At 64.3% G+C, this 18,740-nt stretch overlaps 6 non-coding genes across 6 annotated transcripts; all 6 read right to left on the bottom strand.

Moving 5' to 3' along the window:
• Positions 1 to 119, bottom strand: LOC142867297 (5S ribosomal RNA). Its single transcript, XR_012916929.1, has one exon. It is a non-coding gene; the product is annotated as a 5S ribosomal RNA (ribosomal RNA).
• A 3,437-nt stretch (positions 120 to 3,556) lies between these two features.
• Positions 3,557 to 3,675, bottom strand: LOC142867296 (5S ribosomal RNA). Its single transcript, XR_012916928.1, has one exon. It is a non-coding gene; the product is annotated as a 5S ribosomal RNA (ribosomal RNA).
• Positions 3,676 to 7,109: 3,434 nt separating this feature from the next.
• On the bottom strand, positions 7,110 to 7,228 carry LOC142867295 (5S ribosomal RNA). The gene has a single exon (XR_012916927.1). It is a non-coding gene; the product is annotated as a 5S ribosomal RNA (ribosomal RNA).
• A 3,436-nt stretch (positions 7,229 to 10,664) lies between these two features.
• Positions 10,665 to 10,783, bottom strand: LOC142867294 (5S ribosomal RNA). The gene has a single exon (XR_012916926.1). It is a non-coding gene; the product is annotated as a 5S ribosomal RNA (ribosomal RNA).
• Positions 10,784 to 14,235: 3,452 nt separating this feature from the next.
• On the bottom strand, positions 14,236 to 14,354 carry LOC142867293 (5S ribosomal RNA). Its single transcript, XR_012916925.1, has one exon. It is a non-coding gene; the product is annotated as a 5S ribosomal RNA (ribosomal RNA).
• Positions 14,355 to 17,804: 3,450 nt separating this feature from the next.
• On the bottom strand, positions 17,805 to 17,923 carry LOC142867292 (5S ribosomal RNA). Its single transcript, XR_012916924.1, has one exon. It is a non-coding gene; the product is annotated as a 5S ribosomal RNA (ribosomal RNA).
• Positions 17,924 to 18,740: the final 817 nt, after the last annotated feature.

The following is an 18,740-nucleotide window of genomic DNA, read 5'->3' as shown; positions in this document are numbered from 1 at the left end:
AGCCTGTGGCACCCGGTATTCCCAGGCGGTCTCCCATCCAAGTACTAACCAGGCCCGACCCTGCTTAGCTTCCGAGACCAGACGAGATCGGGGGCGTTCAGGGTGGTGTGGCCCTAGACGGCGGCGGAGGGCGCCCCTGCCCCGCTCAAGAAGCCGAGCCTCTCTGCGCTTTCCCGCCGCCTCCCGCCCCAGGCCCCGCGCCGGGCCGGGCCGGGCCTGTTGAGTTCGCCGGCCGGGTCCCGCGGGCTCCCAGGGACGGGGGTGATGGGCGGGGCGGGGCGGGGCGGGGCGGGGGGCTGTCTCTCTATACACACACACACACACTCACACTCACTCACACTCACACAAGATGCGCCTCCACGGCTGGACTCGCCAAGGTGGAGCCCTCCCAGCCCCCCTCGTCTCCTCGCCCGGCCTCCTTCACCTACCCGCTGCCCACCCCCAGCGCGTCGCCGCCGCTGACTGCGCACGCGCGCGCGGGTCGCTCGCCCTTTGACCCCAGCCAGGGGCCGCCCTCCCCCACAACCCCTTTCAGCTGCGCCCCCCCCCCCGCCCTGTGGGTGGGCTGCCGCCTATTCCCCCGGGCCAGGGCTGGGGCACAGCCAGTGTATGGGGCGTCTCCCTCTGGGGATGTGTCCCATGGGTGGGGTGGGGTGCCGTGGTTTGTGGGGCGCTGAAGAAATCAGTCCCCTCCATCTCCTTCCTCTGGAAAACGCCCAAGCCCGTGGAGAACTGCGGGCACCGCTTCGTGGGGGCCGGGACCCTCCTCTGTGTCCTCCTGTGGCCCAGTCCAAGGGGCCTGGGCCTGGCCGGGGCTGCATTGGACCCCGACCACCCTGGCGTGTGGACTCGCTAAAAATCGGCCATTAGATATTGGATTCCAGCTTCCTTGAGGTCATTTCACTAATGAGTGCACCGGAAAGAGTTTCCTAATCCATCTGTGAGGGTGGCAACTGAAAGAGAATTTGAAAGCTGACAGAATAGGCGAGGGAAGGCATAGGAGATTTCCACACCCAGCAAGGAAGACTTTCCCGAAATGGAAGAAAGAAAGGAGCAAACAGAGACACCGGTAGCCCGCCCGGAAAAGAGTCTGCCCCTTAGAGAAAGCACCCTGACCAGGTTCACCCGTGGGTGGGTGGCGAGCTAGCGGCATTCAGAAGAGCGAGGCCCGCAGTCTGTGCGGAAGACACCTGCACTCGGGGGTGTGTGGCGGCGCGATTCACAAGCAGCTCCAGATGTTAAGCCAAGGAGAAGCCAGGGAGTTCCCAACGCCCCAGGTGTCCTCAGCCCAGGACTGGGTGCTGTGGGAATGCGAAGCCCGGCTCCTTGTCTCAGAGCGGGGTTCCCAGGAGGATCAGGCTGAAGCTGGGACTTGGCCTCAAAGTGTCCCCTCGCATGGCCACCCCCTTCCCCTTCCTGCTCCTCTACTCCTGGTGCCCCTCCATCCAGGGGCCAGACCTTAAAGAGTCACCGCAAGAGAATCCTGGTCCCAAAGGAGCCTTCTGGGGGACCGGTGCTGAGAGAGGCTGTGGGCATGGCCCGCTGGGGCTCTGCCCGACCCAGGGCTGAGAGGTGCAACCTCCCAGCTCTGGGTCCCTGCAGGAAGTGTTGGCAAGCACGGGGCCAGTCCTCCAAAGGCCCAGGTGCAGGGAGCCCAGGCCAAGCAGCCTGTGGAAGAAGCCACTTGCCGTGCCACCCCGGGAACAGGACTGCAGGCCCCGGCCCTTCCCACCTCCTCCTCCTCCTCCTCCTCGCCCCCGGCCCCCCCCCCCCCCGCGACATGGCACAGGGCTCAGAGACACCTCAGACTCTTGCTACCCAAAGTGCAAAGGGCATCAGTTGCTCCTCCAACCCCCCCCCCGCCCAGCAGACCACATTGTCCAGCCAGCCCCCGGGCCTCCCTGGGGTGCCCAGCACAAAAGTGCAGACACCCACCGGACCCTCAATCTCAGCTTTCGGATGTTTTCGCCACTCTAAGGACCCGCAGGCCAGCTGGGCCTTCGGGCAGGACAGAGAGCCCCGGAATCCGACGTGGAGAGCTGCGTGTACGTCCCCATCAGGAGGCGGTCCCCACCTCCGCGGCTCTCCCCTTGCGGGGAGCGGCAGCCCAGCCGGCAGCCGCAGGGCCTCAGGGAAGACACCAGGCTGGGCCCCCGCGGCACAGCGGGGGCACGTCCCCCGCACTCACGCGACTTAGGGACGGCTGCTGGAGACTGCTGCGGCCACCCTGCTGCCGGGTTTCTGGAGGGCTTCCTGGAAGCAGCGTCCACACCAAGCCCTTGGAAGGCCCAGGTGACGGAGGAGCCGGTCAGGCAGGGGCCGAGGACGGTGAGAGGCCGGGCGGGAAGGAGCATGTCAGGCAGGGGCAGAGGACGGTGACAGGCCGGGCGGGGAGGAGCCGGTCAGGCGGGGGCCCAGGACAGTGACGGGCCTGGCCGGGGAGGAGTGCGTCAGGCAGGGGCAGAGGAGACGGGCTGGGTAAGGGTTAGGGTGACAGTTAGGGCACAATTCACAATCGCAAAGACGTGGAAGCGACCCGAGTGCCCATCCATCCAGGAGTGCATCAATAAAATGTGGCGCGTGGACACCACGGAGTGCCATTCGGCTGTGAGGAGCAGCGGTGAGAGGGCACCTCTCGTGTTCTCCTGGCCAGAGCTGGAACCCGTTCCAGTAAGCCAGGTATCCCAAGAACGGACACACGAGCACCACGTGAGCGCGCTCACCAGCAAATTGGTACGAACGGATGGACACCTAAGTGGACGGAGAGGAATCACCTTCATCGGGTGGGTGTCGGGCGGGTGGGGGGAGGGGAGGGGCATACACCTCCATTAGGAATGGGGTGGGTGCGCACCCACTGGGGGATGGGCGCACTTGAAGCTCTGACCCGAGGGGGGAGGCTTGGAGAGGGCAACGCACCCGACCCTAACATTGGTACCCCCACAATACGCTGGAGCAACATGAGAGGTATATGAATAAGAACACAGGGGGGAGGGGGGCACGGGCAACACATGTCACCTGAATACTTGTACTCCCATCATCTGCTTGAAAAGAGAGAGAAAAGAAAATGCAATAATAGAGGTAAGAGACACTTTTTAAAAATCATGAATCCGAAGAGAAAAGTAAAAGGAGGCCTGTGGAGCAGGTCTGGGTGTGACTCCGGATCCCCCAACATCAGGTGCCACCACCAAAGATTCCTGCGTGTAGCCCATAGAACCCCAAAAGCAACGGGACGAGTTCTGGTCACATACTCCCTCAAAATGACATCCTGGCCTTCTTCTGGAACTCCCTCCCCTCTCAGACTCTCAAGGTTTCCTCCAGCGTGTCGGTTCCCACAGAGCAGACCTTTGGTCTGAGACCTGACAGTCCAGATGCCACGCATGCTGCCGCGTGGCGGCGGTGTCGCGGCTTGGGACAAGAGGAGGCCCCACGGTGCGGGCTGGGGCGCCAGGCACCGCTGCGGGCGCTGAGGGTTGGGGTCACCCCCACCCCGGGCCGCCGCCGCGCTCCCAGAAAGGGGACAGAACAAGAGGCAAAAAAAAAATAAATAAAAAGCAGCAGCCTGTGGCACCCGGTATTCCCAGGCGGTCTCCCATCCAAGTACTAACCAGGCCCGACCCTGCTTAGCTTCCGAGACCAGACGAGATCGGGGGCGTTCAGGGTGGTGTGGCCCTAGACGGCGGCGGAGGGCGCCCCTGCCCCGCTCAAGAAGCCGAGCCTCTCTGCGCTTTCCCGCCGCCTCCCGCCCCAGGCCCCGCGCCGGGCCGGGCCGGGCCTGTTGAGTTCGCCGGCCGGGTCCCGCGGGCTCCCAGGGACGGGGGTGATGGGCGGGGCGGGGCGGGGCGGGGCGGGGGGCTGTCTCTCTATACACACACACACACACTCACACTCACTCACACTCACACAAGATGCGCCTCCACGGCTGGACTCGCCAAGGTGGAGCCCTCCCAGCCCCCCTCGTCTCCTCGCCCGGCCTCCTTCACCTACCCGCTGCCCACCCCCAGCGCGTCGCCGCCGCTGACTGCGCACGCGCGCGCGGGTCGCTCGCCCTTTGACCCCAGCCAGGGGCCGCCCTCCCCCACAACCCCTTTCAGCTGCGCCCCCCCCCCCCGCCCTGTGGGTGGGCTGCCGCCTATTCCCCCGGGCCAGGGCTGGGGCACAGCCAGTGTATGGGGCGTCTCCCTCTGGGGATGTGTCCCATGGGTGGGGTGGGGTGCCGTGGTTTGTGGGGCGCTGAAGAAATCAGTCCCCTCCATCTCCTTCCTCTGGAAAACGCCCAAGCCCGTGGAGAACTGCGGGCACCGCTTCGTGGGGGCCGGGACCCTCCTCTGTGTCCTCCTGTGGCCCAGTCCAAGGGGCCTGGGCCTGGCCGGGGCTGCATTGGACCCCGACCACCCTGGCGTGTGGACTCGCTAAAAATCGGCCATTAGATATTGGATTCCAGCTTCCTTGAGGTCATTTCACTAATGAGTGCACCGGAAAGAGTTTCCTAATCCATCTGTGAGGGTGGCAACTGAAAGAGAATTTGAAAGCTGACAGAATAGGCGAGGGAAGGCATAGGAGATTTCCACACCCAGCAAGGAAGACTTTCCCGAAATGGAAGAAAGAAAGGAGCAAACAGAGACACCGGTAGCCCGCCCGGAAAAGAGTCTGCCCCTTAGAGAAAGCACCCTGACCAGGTTCACCCGTGGGTGGGTGGCGAGCTAGCGGCATTCAGAAGAGCGAGGCCCGCAGTCTGTGCGGAAGACACCTGCACTCGGGGGTGTGTGGCGGCGCGATTCACAAGCAGCTCCAGATGTTAAGCCAAGGAGAAGCCAGGGAGTTCCCAACGCCCCAGGTGTCCTCAGCCCAGGACTGGGTGCTGTGGGAATGCGAAGCCCGGCTCCTTGTCTCAGAGCGGGGTTCCCAGGAGGATCAGGCTGAAGCTGGGACTTGGCCTCAAAGTGTCCCCTCGCATGGCCACCCCCTTCCCCTTCCTGCTCCTCTACTCCTGGTGCCCCTCCATCCAGGGGCCAGACCTTAAAGAGTCACCGCAAGAGAATCCTGGTCCCAAAGGAGCCTTCTGGGGGACCGGTGCTGAGAGAGGCTGTGGGCATGGCCCGCTGGGGCTCTGCCCGACCCAGGGCTGAGAGGTGCAACCTCCCAGCTCTGGGTCCCTGCAGGAAGTGTTGGCAAGCACGGGGCCAGTCCTCCAAAGGCCCAGGTGCAGGGAGCCCAGGCCAAGCAGCCTGTGGAAGAAGCCACTTGCCGTGCCACCCCGGGAACAGGACTGCAGGCCCCGGCCCTTCCCACCTCCTCCTCCTCCTCCTCCTCCCCCCCGGCCCCCCCCCCGCGACATGGCACAGGGCTCAGAGACACCTCAGACTCTTGCTACCCAAAGTGCAAAGGGCATCAGTTGCTCCTCCAACCCCCCCCCCGCCCAGCAGACCACATTGTCCAGCCAGCCCCCGGGCCTCCCTGGGGTGCCCAGCACAAAAGTGCAGACACCCACCGGACCCTCAATCTCAGCTTTCGGATGTTTTCGCCACTCTAAGGACCCGCAGGCCAGCTGGGCCTTCGGGCAGGACAGAGAGCCCCGGAATCCGACGTGGAGAGCTGCGTGTACGTCCCCATCAGGAGGCGGTCCCCACCTCCGCGGCTCTCCCCTTGCGGGGAGCGGCAGCCCAGCCGGCAGCCGCAGGGCCTCAGGGAAGACACCAGGCTGGGCCCCCGCGGCACAGCGGGGGCACGTCCCCCGCACTCACGCGACTTAGGGACGGCTGCTGGAGACTGCTGCGGCCACCCTGCTGCCGGGTTTCTGGAGGGCTTCCTGGAAGCAGCGTCCACACCAAGCCCTTGGAAGGCCCAGGCGACGGAGGAGCCGGTCAGGCAGGGGCCGAGGACGGTGAGAGGCCGGGCGGGAAGGAGCATGTCAGGCAGGGGCAGAGGACGGTGACAGGCCGGGCGGGGAGGAGCCGGTCAGGCGGGGGCCCAGGACAGTGACGGGCCTGGCCGGGGAGGAGTGCGTCAGGCAGGGGCAGAGGAGACGGGCTGGGTAAGGGTTAGGGTGACAGTTAGGGCACAATTCACAATCGCAAAGACGTGGAAGCGACCCGAGTGCCCATCCATCCAGGAGTGCATCAATAAAATGTGGCGCGTGGACACCACGGAGTGCCATTCGGCTGTGAGGAGCAGCGGTGAGAGGGCACCTCTCGTGTTCTCCTGGCCAGAGCTGGAACCCGTTCCAGTAAGCCAGGTATCCCAAGAACGGACACACGAGCACCACGTGAGCGCGCTCACCAGCAAATTGGTACGAACGGATGGACACCTAAGTGGACGGAGAGGAATCACCTTCATCGGGTGGGTGTCGGGCGGGTGGGGGGAGGGGAGGGGCATACACCTCCATTAGGAATGGGGTGGGTGCGCACCCACTGGGGGATGGGCGCACTTGAAGCTCTGACCCGAGGGGGGAGGCTTGGAGAGGGCAACGCACCCGACCCTAACATTGGTACCCCCACAATACGCTGGAGCAACATGAGAGGTATATGAATAAGAACACAGGGGGGAGGGGGGCACGGGCAACACATGTCACCTGAATACTTGTACTCCCATCATCTGCTTGAAAAGAGAGAGAAAAGAAAATGCAATAATAGAGGTAAGAGACACTTTTTAAAAATCATGAATCCGAAGAGAAAAGTAAAAGGAGGCCTGTGGAGCAGGTCTGGGTGTGACTCCGGATCCCCCAACATCAGGTGCCACCACCAAAGATTCCTGCGTGTAGCCCATAGAACCCCAAAAGCAACGGGACGAGTTCTGGTCACATACTCCCTCAAAATGACATCCTGGCCTTCTTCTGGAACTCCCTCCCCTCTCAGACTCTCAAGGTTTCCTCCAGCGTGTCGGTTCCCACAGAGCAGACCTTTGGTCTGAGACCTGACAGTCCAGATGCCACGCATGCTGCCGCGTGGCGGCGGTGTCGCGGCTTGGGACAAGAGGAGGCCCCACGGTGCGGGCTGGGGCGCCAGGCACCGCTGCGGGCGCTGAGGGTTGGGGTCACCCCCACCCCGGGCCGCCGCCGCGCTCCCAGAAAGGGGACAGAACAAGAGGCAAAAAAAAAATAAATAAAAAGCAGCAGCCTGTGGCACCCGGTATTCCCAGGCGGTCTCCCATCCAAGTACTAACCAGGCCCGACCCTGCTTAGCTTCCGAGACCAGACGAGATCGGGGGCGTTCAGGGTGGTGTGGCCCTAGACGGCGGCGGAGGGCGCCCCTGCCCCGCTCAAGAAGCCGAGCCTCTCTGCGCTTTCCCGCCGCCTCCCGCCCCAGGCCCCGCGCCGGGCCGGGCCGGGCCTGTTGAGTTCGCCGGCCGGGTCCCGCGGGCTCCCAGGGACGGGGGTGATGGGCGGGGCGGGGCGGGGCGGGGCGGGGGGCTGTCTCTCTATACACACACACTCACACTCACACTCACTCACACTCACACAAGATGCGCCTCCACGGCTGGACTCGCCAAGGTGGAGCCCTCCCAGCCCCCCTCGTCTCCTCGCCCGGCCTCCTTCACCTACCCGCTGCCCACCCCCAGCGCGTCGCCGCCGCTGACTGCGCACGCGCGCGCGGGTCGCTCGCCCTTTGACCCCAGCCAGGGGCCGCCCTCCCCCACAACCCCTTTCAGCTGCGCCCCCCCCCCGCCCTGTGGGTGGGCTGCCGCCTATTCCCCCGGGCCAGGGCTGGGGCACAGCCAGTGTATGGGGCGTCTCCCTCTGGGGATGTGTCCCATGGGTGGGGTGGGGTGCCGTGGTTTGTGGGGCGCTGAAGAAATCAGTCCCCTCCATCTCCTTCCTCTGGAAAACGCCCAAGCCCGTGGAGAACTGCGGGCACCGCTTCGTGGGGGCCGGGACCCTCCTCTGTGTCCTCCTGTGGCCCAGTCCAAGGGGCCTGGGCCTGGCCGGGGCTGCATTGGACCCCGACCACCCTGGCGTGTGGACTCGCTAAAAATCGGCCATTAGATATTGGATTCCAGCTTCCTTGAGGTCATTTCACTAATGAGTGCACCGGAAAGAGTTTCCTAATCCATCTGTGAGGGTGGCAACTGAAAGAGAATTTGAAAGCTGACAGAATAGGCGAGGGAAGGCATAGGAGATTTCCACACCCAGCAAGGAAGACTTTCCCGAAATGGAAGAAAGAAAGGAGCAAACAGAGACACCGGTAGCCCGCCCGGAAAAGAGTCTGCCCCTTAGAGAAAGCACCCTGACCAGGTTCACCCGTGGGTGGGTGGCGAGCTAGCGGCATTCAGAAGAGCGAGGCCCGCAGTCTGTGCGGAAGACACCTGCACTCGGGGGTGTGTGGCGGCGCGATTCACAAGCAGCTCCAGATGTTAAGCCAAGGAGAAGCCAGGGAGTTCCCAACGCCCCAGGTGTCCTCAGCCCAGGACTGGGTGCTGTGGGAATGCGAAGCCCGGCTCCTTGTCTCAGAGCGGGGTTCCCAGGAGGATCAGGCTGAAGCTGGGACTTGGCCTCAAAGTGTCCCCTCGCATGGCCACCCCCTTCCCCTTCCTGCTCCTCTACTCCTGGTGCCCCTCCATCCAGGGGCCAGACCTTAAAGAGTCACCGCAAGAGAATCCTGGTCCCAAAGGAGCCTTCTGGGGGACCGGTGCTGAGAGAGGCTGTGGGCATGGCCCGCTGGGGCTCTGCCCGACCCAGGGCTGAGAGGTGCAACCTCCCAGCTCTGGGTCCCTGCAGGAAGTGTTGGCAAGCACGGGGCCAGTCCTCCAAAGGCCCAGGTGCAGGGAGCCCAGGCCAAGCAGCCTGTGGAAGAAGCCACTTGCCGTGCCACCCCGGGAACAGGACTGCAGGCCCCGGCCCTTCCCACCTCCTCCTCCTCCTCCTCCTCGCCCCCGGCCCCCCCCCCCCCCGCGACATGGCACAGGGCTCAGAGACACCTCAGACTCTTGCTACCCAAAGTGCAAAGGGCATCAGTTGCTCCTCCAACCCCCCCCCCGCCCAGCAGACCACATTGTCCAGCCAGCCCCCGGGCCTCCCTGGGGTGCCCAGCACAAAAGTGCAGACACCCACCGGACCCTCAATCTCAGCTTTCGGATGTTTTCGCCACTCTAAGGACCCGCAGGCCAGCTGGGCCTTCGGGCAGGACAGAGAGCCCCGGAATCCGACGTGGAGAGCTGCGTGTACGTCCCCATCAGGAGGCGGTCCCCACCTCCGCGGCTCTCCCCTTGCGGGGAGCGGCAGCCCAGCCGGCAGCCGCAGGGCCTCAGGGAAGACACCAGGCTGGGCCCCCGCGGCACAGCGGGGGCACGTCCCCCGCACTCACGCGACTTAGGGACGGCTGCTGGAGACTGCTGCGGCCACCCTGCTGCCGGGTTTCTGGAGGGCTTCCTGGAAGCAGCGTCCACACCAAGCCCTTGGAAGGCCCAGGTGACGGAGGAGCCGGTCAGGCAGGGGCCGAGGACGGTGAGAGGCCGGGCGGGAAGGAGCATGTCAGGCAGGGGCAGAGGACGGTGACAGGCCGGGCGGGGAGGAGCCGGTCAGGCGGGGGCCCAGGACAGTGACGGGCCTGGCCGGGGAGGAGTGCGTCAGGCAGGGGCAGAGGAGACGGGCTGGGTAAGGGTTAGGGTGACAGTTAGGGCACAATTCACAATCGCAAAGACGTGGAAGCGACCCGAGTGCCCATCCATCCAGGAGTGCATCAATAAAATGTGGCGCGTGGACACCACGGAGTGCCATTCGGCTGTGAGGAGCAGCGGTGAGAGGGCACCTCTCGTGTTCTCCTGGCCAGAGCTGGAACCCGTTCCAGTAAGCCAGGTATCCCAAGAACGGACACACGAGCACCACGTGAGCGCGCTCACCAGCAAATTGGTACGAACGGATGGACACCTAAGTGGACGGAGAGGAATCACCTTCATCGGGTGGGTGTCGGGCGGGTGGGGGGAGGGGAGGGGCATACACCTCCATTAGGAATGGGGTGGGTGCGCACCCACTGGGGGATGGGCGCACTTGAAGCTCTGACCCGAGGGGGGAGGCTTGGAGAGGGCAACGCACCCGACCCCAACATTGGTACCCCCACAATACGCTGGAGCAACATGAGAGGTATATGAATAAGAACACAGGGGGGAGGGGGGCACGGGCAACACATGTCACCTGAATACTTGTACTCCCATCATCTGCTTGAAAAGAGAGAGAAAAGAAAATGCAATAATAGAGGTAAGAGACACTTTTTAAAAATCATGAATCCGAAGAGAAAAGTAAAAGGAGGCCTGTGGAGCAGGTCTGGGTGTGACTCCGGATCCCCCAACATCAGGTGCCACCACCAAAGATTCCTGCGTGTAGCCCATAGAACCCCAAAAGCAACGGGACGAGTTCTGGTCACATACTCCCTCAAAATGACATCCTGGCCTTCTTCTGGAACTCCCTCCCCTCTCAGACTCTCAAGGTTTCCTCCAGCGTGTCGGTTCCCACAGAGCAGACCTTTGGTCTGAGACCTGACAGTCCAGATGCCACGCATGCTGCCGCGTGGCGGCGGTGTCGCGGCTTGGGACAAGAGGAGGCCCCACGGTGCGGGCTGGGGCGCCAGGCACCGCTGCGGGCGCTGAGGGTTGGGGTCACCCCCACCCCGGGCCGCCGCCGCGCTCCCAGAAAGGGGACAGAACAAGAGGCAAAAAAAAAATAAATAAAAAGCAGCAGCCTGTGGCACCCGGTATTCCCAGGCGGTCTCCCATCCAAGTACTAACCAGGCCCGACCCTGCTTAGCTTCCGAGACCAGACGAGATCGGGGGCGTTCAGGGTGGTGTGGCCCTAGACGGCGGCGGAGGGCGCCCCTGCCCCGCTCAAGAAGCCGAGCCTCTCTGCGCTTTCCCGCCGCCTCCCGCCCCAGGCCCCGCGCCGGGCCGGGCCAGGCCTGTTGAGTTCGCCGGCCGGGTCCCGCGGGCTCCCAGGGACGGGGGTGATGGGCGGGGCGGGGCGGGGCGGGGCGGGGGGCTGTCTCTCTATACACACACACACACACACTCACACTCACTCACACTCACACAAGATGCGCCTCCACGGCTGGACTCGCCAAGGTGGAGCCCTCCCAGCCCCCCTCGTCTCCTCGCCCGGCCTCCTTCACCTACCCGCTGCCCACCCCCAGCGCGTCGCCGCCGCTGACTGCGCACGCGCGCGCGGGTCGCTCGCCCTTTGACCCCAGCCAGGGGCCGCCCTCCCCCACAACCCCTTTCAGCTGCGCCCCCCCCCCCGCCCTGTGGGTGGGCTGCCGCCTATTCCCCCGGGCCAGGGCTGGGGCACAGCCAGTGTATGGGGCGTCTCCCTCTGGGGATGTGTCCCATGGGTGGGGTGGGGTGCCGTGGTTTGTGGGGCGCTGAAGAAATCAGTCCCCTCCATCTCCTTCCTCTGGAAAACGCCCAAGCCCGTGGAGAACTGCGGGCACCGCTTCGTGGGGGCCGGGACCCTCCTCTGTGTCCTCCTGTGGCCCAGTCCAAGGGGCCTGGGCCTGGCCGGGGCTGCATTGGACCCCGACCACCCTGGCGTGTGGACTCGCTAAAAATCGGCCATTAGATATTGGATTCCAGCTTCCTTGAGGTCATTTCACTAATGAGTGCACCGGAAAGAGTTTCCTAATCCATCTGTGAGGGTGGCAACTGAAAGAGAATTTGAAAGCTGACAGAATAGGCGAGGGAAGGCATAGGAGATTTCCACACCCAGCAAGGAAGACTTTCCCGAAATGGAAGAAAGAAAGGAGCAAACAGAGACACCGGTAGCCCGCCCGGAAAAGAGTCTGCCCCTTAGAGAAAGCACCCTGACCAGGTTCACCCGTGGGTGGGTGGCGAGCTAGCGGCATTCAGAAGAGCGAGGCCCGCAGTCTGTGCGGAAGACACCTGCACTCGGGGGTGTGTGGCGGCGCGATTCACAAGCAGCTCCAGATGTTAAGCCAAGGAGAAGCCAGGGAGTTCCCAACGCCCCAGGTGTCCTCAGCCCAGGACTGGGTGCTGTGGGAATGCGAAGCCCGGCTCTTTGTCTCAGAGCGGGGTTCCCAGGAGGATCAGGCTGAAGCTGGGACTTGGCCTCAAAGTGTCCCCTCGCATGGCCACCCCCTTCCCCTTCCTGCTCCTCTACTCCTGGTGCCCCTCCATCCAGGGGCCAGACCTTAAAGAGTCACCGCAAGAGAATCCTGGTCCCAAAGGAGCCTTCTGGGGGACCGGTGCTGAGAGAGGCTGTGGGCATGGCCCGCTGGGGCTCTGCCCGACCCAGGGCTGAGAGGTGCAACCTCCCAGCTCTGGGTCCCTGCAGGAAGTGTTGGCAAGCACGGGGCCAGTCCTCCAAAGGCCCAGGTGCAGGGAGCCCAGGCCAAGCAGCCTGTGGAAGAAGCCACTTGCCGTGCCACCCCGGGAACAGGACTGCAGGCCCCGGCCCTTCCCACCTCCTCCTCCTCCTCCTCCTCCCCCCCGCCCCCCCCCCCCCCCCCCCCCGCGACATGGCACAGGGCTCAGAGACACCTCAGACTCTTGCTACCCAAAGTGCAAAGGGCATCAGTTGCTCCTCCAACCCCCCCCCGCCCAGCAGACCACATTGTCCAGCCAGCCCCCGGGCCTCCCTGGGGTGCCCAGCACAAAAGTGCAGACACCCACCGGACCCTCAATCTCAGCTTTCGGATGTTTTCGCCACTCTAAGGACCCGCAGGCCAGCTGGGCCTTCGGGCAGGACAGAGAGCCCCGGAATCCGACGTGGAGAGCTGCGTGTACGTCCCCATCAGGAGGCGGTCCCCACCTCCGCGGCTCTCCCCTTGCGGGGAGCGGCAGCCCAGCCGCCCAGCCGGCAGCCGCAGGGCCTCAGGGAAGACACCAGGCTGGGCCCCCGCGGCACAGCGGGGGCACGTCCCCCGCACTCACGCGACTTAGGGACGGCTGCTGGAGACTGCTGCGGCCACCCTGCTGCCGGGTTTCTGGAGGGCTTCCTGGAAGCAGCGTCCACACCAAGCCCTTGGAAGGCCCAGGCGACGGAGGAGCCGGTCAGGCAGGGGCCGAGGACGGTGAGAGGCCGGGCGGGAAGGAGCATGTCAGGCAGGGGCAGAGGACGGTGACAGGCCGGGCGGGGAGGAGCCGGTCAGGCGGGGGCCCAGGACAGTGACGGGCCTGGCCGGGGAGGAGTGCGTCAGGCAGGGGCAGAGGAGACGGGCTGGGTAAGGGTTAGGGTGACAGTTAGGGCACAATTCACAATCGCAAAGACGTGGAAGCGACCCGAGTGCCCATCCATCCAGGAGTGCATCAATAAAATGTGGCGCGTGGACACCACGGAGTGCCATTCGGCTGTGAGGAGCAGCGGTGAGAGGGCACCTCTCGTGTTCTCCTGGCCAGAGCTGGAACCCGTTCCAGTAAGCCAGGTATCCCAAGAACGGACACACGAGCACCACGTGAGCGCGCTCACCAGCAAATTGGTACGAACGGATGGACACCTAAGTGGACGGAGAGGAATCACCTTCATCGGGTGGGTGTCGGGCGGGTGGGGGGAGGGGAGGGGCATACACCTCCATTAGGAATGGGGTGGGTGCGCACCCACTGGGGGATGGGCGCACTTGAAGCTCTGACCCGAGGGGGGAGGCTTGGAGAGGGCAACGCACCCGACCCTAACATTGGTACCCCCACAATACGCTGGAGCAACATGAGAGGTATATGAATAAGAACACAGGGGGGAGGGGGGCACGGGCAACACATGTCACCTGAATACTTGTACTCCCATCATCTGCTTGAAAAGAGAGAGAAAAGAAAATGCAATAATAGAGGTAAGAGACACTTTTTAAAAATCATGAATCCGAAGAGAAAAGTAAAAGGAGGCCTGTGGAGCAGGTCTGGGTGTGACTCCGGATCCCCCAACATCAGGTGCCACCACCAAAGATTCCTGCGTGTAGCCCATAGAACCCCAAAAGCAACGGGACGAGTTCTGGTCACATACTCCCTCAAAATGACATCCTGGCCTTCTTCTGGAACTCCCTCCCCTCTCAGACTCTCAAGGTTTCCTCCAGCGTGTCGGTTCCCACAGAGCAGACCTTTGGTCTGAGACCTGACAGTCCAGATGCCACGCATGCTGCCGCGTGGCGGCGGTGTCGCGGCTTGGGACAAGAGGAGGCCCCACGGTGCGGGCTGGGGCGCCAGGCACCGCTGCGGGCGCTGAGGGTTGGGGTCACCCCCACCCCGGGCCGCCGCCGCGCTCCCAGAAAGGGGACAGAACAAGAGGCAAAAAAAAAATAAATAAAAAGCAGCAGCCTGTGGCACCCGGTATTCCCAGGCGGTCTCCCATCCAAGTACTAACCAGGCCCGACCCTGCTTAGCTTCCGAGACCAGACGAGATCGGGGGCGTTCAGGGTGGTGTGGCCCTAGACGGCGGCGGAGGGCGCCCCTGCCCCGCTCAAGAAGCCGAGCCTCTCTGCGCTTTCCCGCCGCCTCCCGCCCCAGGCCCCGCGCCGGGCCGGGCCGGGCCTGTTGAGTTCGCCGGCCGGGTCCCGCGGGCTCCCAGGGACGGGGGTGATGGGCGGGGCGGGGCGGGGCGGGGCGGGGGGCTGTCTCTCTATACACACACACACACACTCACACTCACTCACACTCACACAAGATGCGCCTCCACGGCTGGACTCGCCAAGGTGGAGCCCTCCCAGCCCCCCTCGTCTCCTCGCCCGGCCTCCTTCACCTACCCGCTGCCCACCCCCAGCGCGTCGCCGCCGCTGACTGCGCACGCGCGCGCGGGTCGCTCGCCCTTTGACCCCAGCCAGGGGCCGCCCTCCCCCACAACCCCTTTCAGCTGCGCCCCCCCCCCCGCCCTGTGGGTGGGCTGCCGCCTATTCCCCCGGGCCAGGGCTGGGGCACAGCCAGTGTATGGGGCGTCTCCCTCTGGGGATGTGTCCCATGGGTGGGGTGGGGTGCCGTGGTTTGTGGGGCGCTGAAGAAATCAGTCCCCTCCATCTCCTTCCTCTGGAAAACGCCCAAGCCCGTGGAGAACTGCGGGCACCGCTTCGTGGGGGCCGGGACCCTCCTCTGTGTCCTCCTGTGGCCCAGTCCAAGGGGCCTGGGCCTGGCCGGGGCTGCATTGGACCCCGACCACCCTGGCGTGTGGACTCGCTAAAAATCGGCCATTAGATATTGGATTCCAGCTTCCTTGAGGTCATTTCACTAATGAGTGCACCGGAAAGAGTTTCCTAATCCATCTGTGAGGGTGGCAACTGAAAGAGAATTTGAAAGCTGACAGAATAGGCGAGGGAAGGCATAGGAGATTTCCACACCCAGCAAGGAAGACTTTCCCGAAATGGAAGAAAGAAAGGAGCAAACAGAGACACCGGTAGCCCGCCCGGAAAAGAGTCTGCCCCTTAGAGAAAGCACCCTGACCAGGTTCACCCGTGGGTGGGTGGCGAGCTAGCGGCATTCAGAAGAGCGAGGCCCGCAGTCTGTGCGGAAGACACCTGCACTCGGGGGTGTGTGGCGGCGCGATTCACAAGCAGCTCCAGATGTTAAGCCAAGGAGAAGCCAGGGAGTTCCCAACGCCCCAGGTGTCCTCAGCCCAGGACTGGGTGCTGTGGGAATGCGAAGCCCGGCTCCTTGTCTCAGAGCGGGGTTCCCAGGAGGATCAGGCTGAAGCTGGGACTTGGCCTCAAAGTGTCCCCTCGCATGGCCACCCCCTTCCCCTTCCTGCTCCTCTACTCCTGGTGCCCCTCCATCCAGGGGCCAGACCTTAAAGAGTCACCGCAAGAGAATCCTGGTCCCAAAGGAGCCTTCTGGGGGACCGGTGCTGAGAGAGGCTGTGGGCATGGCCCGCTGGGGCTCTGCCCGACCCAGGGCTGAGAGGTGCAACCTCCCAGCTCTGGGTCCCTGCAGGAAGTGTTGGCAAGCACGGGGCCAGTCCTCCAAAGGCCCAGGTGCAGGGAGCCCAGGCCAAGCAGCCTGTGGAAGAAGCCACTTGCCGTGCCACCCCGGGAACAGGACTGCAGGCCCCGGCCCTTCCCACCTCCTCCTCCTCCTCCTCCTCCCCCCCGCCCCCCCCCCCCCCCCCCCCGCGACATGGCACAGGGCTCAGAGACACCTCAGACTCTTGCTACCCAAAGTGCAAAGGGCATCAGTTGCTCCTCCAACCCCCCCCCCGCCCAGCAGACCACATTGTCCAGCCAGCCCCCGGGCCTCCCTGGGGTGCCCAGCACAAAAGTGCAGACACCCACCGGACCCTCAATCTCAGCTTTCGGATGTTTTCGCCACTCTAAGGACCCGCAGGCCAGCTGGGCCTTCGGGCAGGACAGAGAGCCCCGGAATCCGACGTGGAGAGCTGCGTGTACGTCCCCATCAGGAGGCGGTCCCCACCTCCGCGGCTCTCCCCTTGCGGGGAGCGGCAGCCCAGCCGCCCAGCCGGCAGCCGCAGGGCCTCAGGGAAGACACCAGGCTGGGCCCCCGCGGCACAGCGGGGGCACGTCCCCCGCACTCACGCGACTTAGGGACGGCTGCTGGAGACTGCTGCGGCCACCCTGCTGCCGGGTTTCTGGAGGGCTTCCTGGAAGCAGCGTCCACACCAAGCCCTTGGAAGGCCCAGGCGACGGAGGAGCCGGTCAGGCAGGGGCCGAGGACGGTGAGAGGCCGGGCGGGAAGGAGCATGTCAGGCAGGGGCAGAGGACGGTGACAGGCCGGGCGGGGAGGAGCCGGTCAGGCGGGGGCCCAGGACAGTGACGGGCCTGGCCGGGGAGGAGTGCGTCAGGCAGGGGCAGAGGAGACGGGCTGGGTAAGGGTTAGGGTGACAGTTAGGGCACAATTCACAATCGCAAAGACGTGGAAGCGACCCGAGTGCCCATCCATCCAGGAGTGCATCAATAAAATGTGGCGCGTGGACACCACGGAGTGCCATTCGGCTGTGAGGAGCAGCGGTGAGAGGGCACCTCTCGTGTTCTCCTGGCCAGAGCTGGAACCCGTTCCAGTAAGCCAGGTATCCCAAGAACGGACACACGAGCACCACGTGAGCGCGCTCACCAGCAAATTGGTACGAACGGATGGACACCTAAGTGGACGGAGAGGAATCACCTTCATCGGGTGGGTGTCGGGCGGGTGGGGGGAGGGGAGGGGCATACACCTCCATTAGGAATGGGGTGGGTGCGCACCCACTGGGGGATGGGCGCACTTGAAGCTCTGACCCGAGGGGGGAGGCTTGGAGAGGGCAACGCACCCGACCCTAACATTGGTACCCCCACAATACGCTGGAGCAACATGAGAGGTATATGAATAAGAACACAGGGGGGAGGGGGGCACGGGCAACACATGTCACCTGAATACTTGTACTCCCATCATCTGCTTGAAAAGAGAGAGAAAAGAAAATGCAATAATAGAGGTAAGAGACACTTTTTAAAAATCATGAATCCGAAGAGAAAAGTAAAAGGAGGCCTGTGGAGCAGGTCTGGGTGTGACTCCGGATCCCCCAACATCAGGTGCCACCACCAAAGATTCCTGCGTGTAGCCCATAGAACCCCAAAAGCAACGGGACGAGTTCTGGTCACATACTCCCTCAAAATGACATCCTGGCCTTCTTCTGGAACTCCCTCCCCTCTCAGACTCTCAAGGTTTCCTCCAGCGTGTCGGTTCCCACAGAGCAGACCTTTGGTCTGAGACCTGACAGTCCAGATGCCACGCATGCTGCCGCGTGGCGGCGGTGTCGCGGCTTGGGACAAGAGGAGGCCCCACGGTGCGGGCTGGGGCGCCAGGCACCGCTGCGGGCGCTGAGGGTTGGGGTCACCCCCACCCCGGGCCGCCGCCGCGCTCCCAGAAAGGGGACAGAACAAGAGGCAAAAAAAAAATAAATAAAAAGCAGCAGCCTGTGGCACCCGGTATTCCCAGGCGGTCTCCCATCCAAGTACTAACCAGGCCCGACCCTGCTTAGCTTCCGAGACCAGACGAGATCGGGGGCGTTCAGGGTGGTGTGGCCCTAGACGGCGGCGGAGGGCGCCCCTGCCCCGCTCAAGAAGCCGAGCCTCTCTGCGCTTTCCCGCCGCCTCCCGCCCCAGGCCCCGCGCCCGGCCGGGCCGGGCCTGTTGAGTTCGCCGGCCGGGTCCCGCGGGCTCCCAGGGACGGGGGTGATGGGCGGGGCGGGGCGGGGCGGGGCGGGGGGCTGTCTCTCTATACACACACACACACACTCACACTCACTCACACTCACACAAGATGCGCCTCCACGGCTGGACTCGCCAAGGTGGAGCCCTCCCAGCCCCCCTCGTCTCCTCGCCCGGCCTCCTTCACCTACCCGCTGCCCACCCCCAGCGCGTCGCCGCCGCTGACTGCGCACGCGCGCGCGGGTCGCTCGCCCTTTGACCCCAGCCAGGGGCCGCCCTCCCCCACAACCCCTTTCAGCTGCGCCCCCCCCCCCCCGCCCTGTGGGTGGGCTGCCGCCTATTCCCCCGGGCCAGGGCTGGGGCACAGCCAGTGTATGGGGCGTCTCCCTCTGGGGATGTGTCCCATGGGTGGGGTGGGGTGCCGTGGTTTGTGGGGCGCTGAAGAAATCAGTCCCCTCCATCTCCTTCCTCTGGAAAACGCCCAAGCCCGTGGAGAACTGCGGGCACCGCTTCGTGGGGGCCGGGACCCTCCTCTGTGTCCTCCTGTGGCCCAGTCCAAGGGGCCTGGGCCTGGCCGGGGCTGCATTGGACCCTGACCACCCTGGCGTGTGGACTCGCTAAAAATCGGCCATTAGATATTGGATTCCAGCTTCCTTGAGGTCATTTCACTAATGAGTGCACCGGAAAGAGTTTCCTAAT

Source organism: Microcebus murinus, unplaced genomic scaffold (assembly GCF_040939455.1).
Source record: "Microcebus murinus isolate Inina unplaced genomic scaffold, M.murinus_Inina_mat1.0 scaf014_hap2_Mmur4.0, whole genome shotgun sequence".
NCBI lineage: Eukaryota > Metazoa > Chordata > Mammalia > Primates > Cheirogaleidae > Microcebus > Microcebus murinus.
This window is presented reverse-complemented; position numbering and strand designations above follow the sequence as displayed.